This window comes from Physeter macrocephalus, chromosome 15, assembly GCF_002837175.3.
Source record: "Physeter macrocephalus isolate SW-GA chromosome 15, ASM283717v5, whole genome shotgun sequence".
In the NCBI taxonomy this organism is placed as follows: domain Eukaryota; kingdom Metazoa; phylum Chordata; class Mammalia; order Artiodactyla; family Physeteridae; genus Physeter; species Physeter macrocephalus.
In genome coordinates, this window is record NC_041228.1 from 10,697,803 (window position 1) to 10,705,789 (window position 7,987).

Genomic DNA, 7,987 nt, shown 5'->3' on the forward strand with positions numbered 1-7,987 from the left:
CGTGGGCCATGGCCGCTGAGCCTGCGCGTCCGGAGCCTGTGCTCCGCAACGGGAGAGGCCACAACAGTGAGAGGCCCGCGTAGCACAAAAAAAAAAAATGTAAAGGAAGAACCAAGATAGATAGGAGCTTTTGCAACAGAAACCAGGTGGTCAGAACATCAAAAGATTACTGTTAATTAAAGAAAAACCCAGACATCTCAAGTTAATGAATTTAGCATTTTTCTATGTATGGGAAGGTGCCAGAGCCTGGGCTCATTGAAATCATTCCTTTGATGTGCACCTTAACTATCCAGGGCCAGTATCCTTTTTCTTTTTCTTCCATCCCGAATCCCCTCAGGGTGCAGTCAGGGTGACTGCAGTGGCTGATGGCTTGATGGCTGAAACACCCTTGGTTTACTGATATGGCAGGCGACATTTGTCATCCACAATACTCTTTATCCTCTTTCCTGCTCTATTTCTCTATCACTTATTCAACTCACTTATCGCCTTTTAGTATTCTATATACTTTATTAATTTATTTTTGTTTATTATCTCTCCCAGTTAGACAATACACGCTATGAAATCAGGGATCCTTGTCTTGTTTATTGGGTTCTCCCAACCTCCTAGAACAGTGCTAGGCTCAATACATTGTAATTAATAAGTGAAAAGGCTTTCTATGGGTCATCTCTAGTCATCCTCACAACGGCTTTAATGGTGCGGGAATATTGTCAATTTACAGATGAGAAAATGAATTCTAAAATGTACTAAATGCTTAGGGTACACCAGGTACTGTACTAAGCAGTTGAGTTTCAGGGTGGTTAAGAAGTTGGGCCCAGGTAACACAGCTAAGTTCACCATGAAATTGTATCTCTGTACTGTCCAACATGGTAGCCAGTACTCCATGTGGTTATTAAGCATCTGAACTGAAATGTGTCATAAATGTAAAATGCACATCGATTTCCAAGAAAGAGTACAAAAAAGGTAAAAGATCTTACTAATGTTTCCATACTGATGACATGTTGAAATTATAACATCTTAAATCTATTGGGCTGAACAAAATATATTATTAAAATTAATATCTCCTGTTTCTTTTTACTTTTTTTAATGTGGCCACTATACAAATTAAATTACATGTGTGGCTTGCATTTGGCTCTTCTAGCTGTTTCCATGACACCTTATGTCTCTGTCTTCAAGTATATTACCTTTTGGACCCTTGAGGGCAAGAGTGAAATGAGTTTGTCTTTCCTATGAGGATTAAGAGCAAAGATATGCAGAATGCATCAACAAGTCTCAAAAGGATTAACATACCTGTTATATACTGCTTGTGTCCCCCCCAAATTTATATGTAAAAGCCCTAACCCCAAATGTGATGGTATTTGGAGGTAGGGCCTTTGGGAGATAATTGGGATTGGAATGAGGTCATGAGGATGAAGCCTCCGTGGTGGGATTAGTGCCCTTATAAGAAGAGGAACAGATACCAGAGCTTCCTTTCTCTGACTTGTGAGGACACAGTGAGATGGTGGCCATCTACAAGCCAGGAAGAAGGCCTTACCAGAACCTGACATAACCAGCACCCTGATCTTGGAATCCTAGGCTCTAGAACCATAGGAAAATAAATTTCTGTTGTTTAAGCCACCAGTCTGTGGTATTTAGTTATGGTAGCCCAAGCTGCCCGAGACAGTACCTAAAGATGAATGCCGGTCTCCAGAGGACAGTAAATCTCCAGAGGAAGCAAATGGGCTAAAGTAGGCTCCAGGAGTACGTGTTTTAAGCAACTTCTGTTAAAGCAGATAGCCCCCTGCACAAAATTGAGAGTGGGGTCTGTGAAGAAGGAATTCCCAGTCTGATGGAGGTGGACGAGGCTGGCTGTCACAGAGCCAGAACTCCACCCCTAGCGTTACCGAGCATCTTCTACTCCCTTTTACTCCCTGCCAAGCGAGCAAACCTTCTAAGAGGCTTTCTGCTACCCCTATAGACCTGCTTATAAAGATGACATATTGACCTAGTAATTACAGTTCTTTTTGCCATTCAGTAAGCTGAGGGGGCTGGTTTTATGTGTCTGACTCTGTGGGCTGAGTCCATTTTCAGTGGGTTGGCAGAGTTGGGTTTCTGAACCTTCGATCTTGATGATCTTACCTCAGATGATAGAGAATTCATAAAGGTGGTACTAAACAAAGAAACAAGATAGTAGCAGCTAATATTTATTGAATGCTTACTGTATCCAGCACCACCCTAAGAGCTTTACATGTATTCACTCCTCTAATCCTTACCTGTGAGGTAGGCATTACTATCATTATCCTCATTTTACAGCCAAGAAAGCAGAGGAATAGTAAATTTAAGGATCTTGCCCATGGCAACATCACTAGTGATTTGCAGAGCCAAGATTCATATACAGGACAGTGCCAAGGAGTAGGGGTAACCTCCTGCTACCCACCTTGCCCAGACAGTAACCCATATGGCTGAGTTCCTCTGTCTTCATACTCCACCCTCCCCTTGGTCCCATCTGTGGGTGATGAAGCCATTGCCTTTGCATGCGTTCATAAGTCTGACTCTTCACCATCCTTCTAGGCTTATCTGCCAGTTTCCCAATCGCCCTGTATGCCTTGGCCACACCAGTCCTTGGTTTATGTTCATCTCACTCTTCACAAAGCTAAATTCCTCACATTCTTTCTGCTTCCAATTAAGTCTTTAGAGAGCGAGCTTTGTTAACTAGCCTTTTACCCACCTCACTCTTCCTCAGCCTCTGCTTGTTTCCTACAAAGGCCTATTACAGTAGTGATGGTATTTGCTTATTTGCTCATCATTGCCTGCCTGTCTCTTCAGGAGTCCAGACTTTGACGTGTCACTGTCACACCCTCAGTGTCCAATGTCATATCCTACACACAGTAGATGCTTAACAAATACGTACTGAGTAAATAAATCCTTCTTTGGATTAGCCTGATATTTCTCATTCTGTATGTGTCAAGAGAAACAGCTCTTCAAAAAGTGATTTTTGAGTTTCAGGTATGTGCTCAGGTTTGCAAAGCGAAGGTGTTAAGTGGAACCAGGAGGAAGCTTGATGGAGTAAAGTGGGTCAAGGAAGAAAAATGAAAAAGCAAAAAACAAAACACAAGAAGAGGAAAGCAGTAAGGGCCTGTTACGCCTAGTAAGGAGAACAAATAAAGTTTGCTAAAGTTCATTGCATGAGGGGTTGATTTCCAGTTGATTGAATGAGTTATCTGACTGGAGTGGAGTAAAGAGTGGGATGGAGTTCTGTCTTTACATGGTGAGGACTTACCTTCGGTCTAGCCCTGCCCTGGGCCCTGTGGCTGGAGCTGAATGTGCACCAGTGCACCTGGCAGTCAGCTGCTGTGCCTGGCAGTCCAGCTCCAGGAATCCTTACTGAACACCTACGTTATGTCACCCACCCTTCTTACTTGCTGAACAAAGGGACGGAAACCTGATCTTTGCCCTCTGGGAGCTCAGAGACCCATCACCCCAACTAGCACCTCCTGAACAACTTAGTAGATGATCAGTAAACATTTTTTAAGTATTTGGATTAATGAGGGCATAGAATAGGGCCTTTGCCTTAAGAGTCTTAAAAGCAGTTGGGAATGTCAGACAAGGGTTATTTAGAGACTGAGCCAACAATATAACTACAGAAGCCATGTTGACCTAGCTTTTGCAAATCCGAGGGGCTATAACCACTCTGCACATACCTATTGTAGGGGAGGAAGAAAAGTTTTTGCTCTATGTATCTTAAATTCATCGGCTGGGGCCCTCAAATTAGACTGACAAAAGACAGATTAACAAGAGAAAAACAAATAGAAGTTTATTAATGTGTGTATCATGTACATATGGGAGCACTCTTGTGATAAGTAGATAAAGGGATATTAGAACTTGGGCTTGTATAGCATCTTAGCCAAGAACGATAATTTTGTAGAAAAGTGACAATACAAAGGAAAAGGACTTTGAGCTTCTAGAGGCAGAAAATTGTGAGAATGGAAATATGTGGGGAAACTAATGGGGAATAAAAGCTAGTTAGTAAGGTTCGTTCATGTTGACCCTTTCTGGGTGCCATCTTGTCTTCAAAGATAAGGTTGTTATCCCCCTCCTGGTACAGAAGTGGGGAAGGAGAGGGACTGCCTTAGTGGTCCAGTGATTAGGACTCGGTGCTTTCACTGCCAGGGCCTGGGTTCAATCCCTAGTCTGGGAAATAAGATCCCACAAGCCAAAAAAAACCAAAAAACAAAAAAAAACGAAGTGGGGAAGGGAACACCTTTACAAGGGAAATTTATGTTCTGTTTTTAGGTAACTAGGGGGAAGGTGGAGAGCTTTTCTTGTATCTTCTTCTCAATTGCCTTCAACTCAAAATAATCGTTGTACCAAAGTGGCCTATTTTGGGCCACTTTGAGATCCCCTCTTACCAATACAGTCCTCAGCCCTTTTCCTTCCTTATCCTCAAGCCCCAGGGGCTTTTGCCTCCTGAGTCATTATGTAAATGACTTACAGCCATTAACCAGGAACCCTCCCACCTTGACCATCTCTAGTTAACTGGATTCCTGCTAAACTGAAGGTTCAATAAAACCTGCCTTGTTTAAGGGCTTGTTATTGAAAATCTTTTTAAACTGTGTTAGTTCACTCACCTGCCTAAGTTTCTGGAGCAGAAGGAAAATAATCACATTTTTGCTTGATGCTCAGACATCTTGCAGTGCCTTGGGGCACTATTCTGCCTAACGGTTAGGATTAAAATTTCACTGTAGTTGTCGACTTTTGTAAGAAATGGGGCTCTAAACTGTTCTAAGTTGAAGAAGAAATTTTAATTTAATTTTGTTGAGAGAAGTACAGCATCTTGCTTACCCCGTGCTTAGTAGAGTATCAGGGCATTTTCTCAAAAATTCTGATAAGTCGATGAATGTCTGATATGAATTTATTTCTTGCTGTTGGTTTTTTTTCCCCCCTAATAATAATTGTATCTGCTCTTCATTGCTAGAGATGGTTCTAGGTGTTGTGCTAAGCACTTTGTGTGCTTAGCCACTGTGTGCTGCCACACAGTGGGTGGGTTTTACCTCACAGATCAGCCTCAGAGAGGTTGAATGACTTGGCCGGGATTCCAAAACTAGGAAGGGACGAACTAGAATTCACATTACTTGCGGAGTTTTATGGATGGTAGTCTCCATCTGCATATGAGGCTAGATAGGCAGGAATGCCCCTAAAACCATAAGGAAATGGAACCTACGTGAAATGAGAATTGAGTGGGGACAGAGATATACACAGATACCCTCACCCACAGACACACACACAGACACACACATACCCTGGTCCTAGACACCCCATCGGCTAGGGAGCCAGGACAGTGTAGTAGTTTAGAGAAGTGATTTTCAAATTACCTGCAAAAAAGGGCCAGGCTGTTTGTTTTGTTTATAACTTCCAACTTTTTGTGAGCTGATACCTTTGTAAAATAACATAGAGGGCTTCCCTGAGGGCCTCCCTGGTGGCGCAGTGGTTGAGAGTCCTCCTGCCGATGCAGGGGACGCGGGTTCGTGCCCCGGTCCGGGAATATCCCACAGGCCGCAGAGGCTGGGCCCGTGAGCCATGGCCGCTGAGCCTGCGCGTCCGGAGCCTGTGCTCCGCAACGGGAGAGGCCACAACAGTGAGAGGTCCGCGTACCGCAAAAAAAAAAACTAAAATAACATAATATAAATTATTAGAAGAATGAAGTAAGAATAAAATAAAATGACATGGAAGCCCAATTTTTAAATTATTATTATTACATTTAGCAGACATAAAATAACTGCCAAATAGTTATAAAATTTCTAGCAGTTCACTCCCAATTTCTGTTCTTCCTCTGTTTACAGGTAACAAGCAGTCGGTGGATCTGCACAGGTACTCACGTTTCACTTTGCAGGGCTGGATCCGGCCAACCCTTGCTTCTCCAAGCGTGGTTACCAACAGGCAGTATGGGCCTCACGCCGGAGCTGAGCTTGCTGGAAATGCAGGATCTCAGACTCCACCCCTAATTGGCTGAACAAGGATCTGCAGTTTAACAAGATCACCAGGTGATTCTGCTGAGTGTTAAGGCTTGGGAAGCACTGATTTAGAACAAAGGCTCTGAAGTCAGACCACCTATTGTAATCAAGCTCTATCTCTTACATCTGTGTGCCCTTGAGCAAATCACTTAACCCTGTGCTTCAGTTCCCTAGTTTTAACAGTGCACTCCTCTTCTGGGCTATCGTGATCCCTGCAATGTAATGCACCTGGAGGGTTAAGGGCAAGTGAGAGAGCGCTCAGTGGAGCTTAGCGCTCTGTAAGGTAAAGATGCCATAGCTATTGTTGTTATTGCTAACGATTTTTAAAAAACATTTTCTTAGACCATACTGTTGTCCTTGAGACATGAGCACCCAGGCCAAGGACATTTACTTTAATGTTTGATGTTTAATTAGCAGTCAGCTATATGAAAAGTTTCCCCTTCCCCTTCCTGATCCTGGTCATTTGGCTTTGGGACTACTGATGCTACTTAATTAAGCCCCTTGGACAAGTTCGTCACCCCACTCATGATCTCTATTGGTACTAACCATCCTGAACGGGGTGAGTCTACAGAAGGACCTGGAAGCTGGTAAGTTCTGGTTTCCCAGTCTGTTAAGGACTTTTCTTACCAGGGCTTGGTGGAGAGGAGGGGAGGGAGCTACTGCAGTTCAGCTGGGAGAGAAGACACATGCCCTTGTTGGTGTGGTTTCTGTGACGGCAGTGACTCTGGTTGCTCTCTTTCTTTTCTTCTGTCTACAGATAAAAGCCAACGTGTCCTCTAGTGAGACTGATAATTTTGTGAGCACGGAGCCAGGAAAAGGCAGCAAACTAAAGTGAACAGTCAGCTAAGTAGAGTTTGCTGGAGATTTACGCAGAAACCGACCCACAGAAGCAGGGCTGATGGATTTATAACTGGGGCAGGATAATTTGTTCTTGTGTGCTAAGATAAGGGTAAACAAATTTCATGCTGTGATGTAAGCCCCTATCTGCAGAAGTCAGGAGAGATTCCCTGCCCTGTTGCTGAATCGTGTGCTTGACAAATTATCCTCAGAGGCTTATTTTAAGAGACTTTATCTGGAGGTCTCACCGGGGCCCAAATGTGAAAGGTGGAAGGACATGCCTGGGGGCAGAGGAGGGGGACTCTTCTGTCCCTGCACATCTGGAAGCTCAGAAATGAAAGTGGCACGGGGCTATAGTATTTGGAAAATCCTGGAGAGGAGCTGGGATGGAAGCGAGTAACTGTGTGATCGATCCCTGGGCCTGACTGAGGAAATATGCCAGGAAACATGTGTTCCCCTTTCAGCCCATCTTGGCCTTGGTCCAGCAGTCATACCCACCCTAGACCTGCCTCTGCCCTTTATTTTGTCAACAGCAGATAGATAAAGTGCTCTCAGCTTCCAGAGCTTCTCATCACACTTCCTGGGAAGGAAGCCCTTACTGAGCTCTAGGAACTGGCTGGCTGTCTCCACCACACCTCTAGAGGACAAAGGCTGAGTCTTGATAATCTTTGTATCCCTTATGTGTAAGTTTTCTATATGTGCTAAAAATGTTTACAGAAATAAAAAAGAAAGCTGGAGCTCTGAGGGTGAACCTCTTTAAGAAATACAGGAATGTAACTTAAATTTTGCAAAATTATCATTATCCTATAATATTTACTATTTGGTGTTCTGCCATTTTAAAAATAATTCTAATTAATCTATATGTAATTATTATTATCCCACTTTACAGATATTGAAACTGAGGGTCCAGAGCCAAGAAAACACAGCTCTCATGTAATGAAGACAGGATTCAAACATACTACTATTAGCTGTCCAACCCCACTTTGTCCAAGCAGATGCTAGAGTCACGATCCCAGGCCCTCCATGTTCCTTTGGGGACTTCCCTGAGCCTAGGCCTGGGCCCCATGTTTCCCATTTGTAAAACTGGGGGAGGGATGGACTAGGATCCCACAGGCTGCTTGTCAGTGGGTGTCAGAAGTGCAGGAGAAGAAGGTGAGCAGCCC

The 7,987-nt window shown here is 43.7% G+C and overlaps 1 long non-coding RNA gene across 1 annotated transcript in view; it reads left to right on the forward strand.

Moving 5' to 3' along the window:
* Nucleotides 1-7,477, forward strand: part of LOC102978411 (uncharacterized) — a 16,880-nt gene extending 9,403 nt beyond the window's left edge. Inside the window, exons 2-3 of the long non-coding RNA XR_448501.4 lie at nucleotides 5,817-6,017; nucleotides 7,358-7,477. This is a non-coding gene — a long non-coding RNA (uncharacterized lncRNA). The remainder of the gene's footprint in view (nucleotides 1-5,816; nucleotides 6,018-7,357) is intronic.
* The last annotated feature ends 510 nt before the right edge of the window (nucleotides 7,478-7,987 follow it).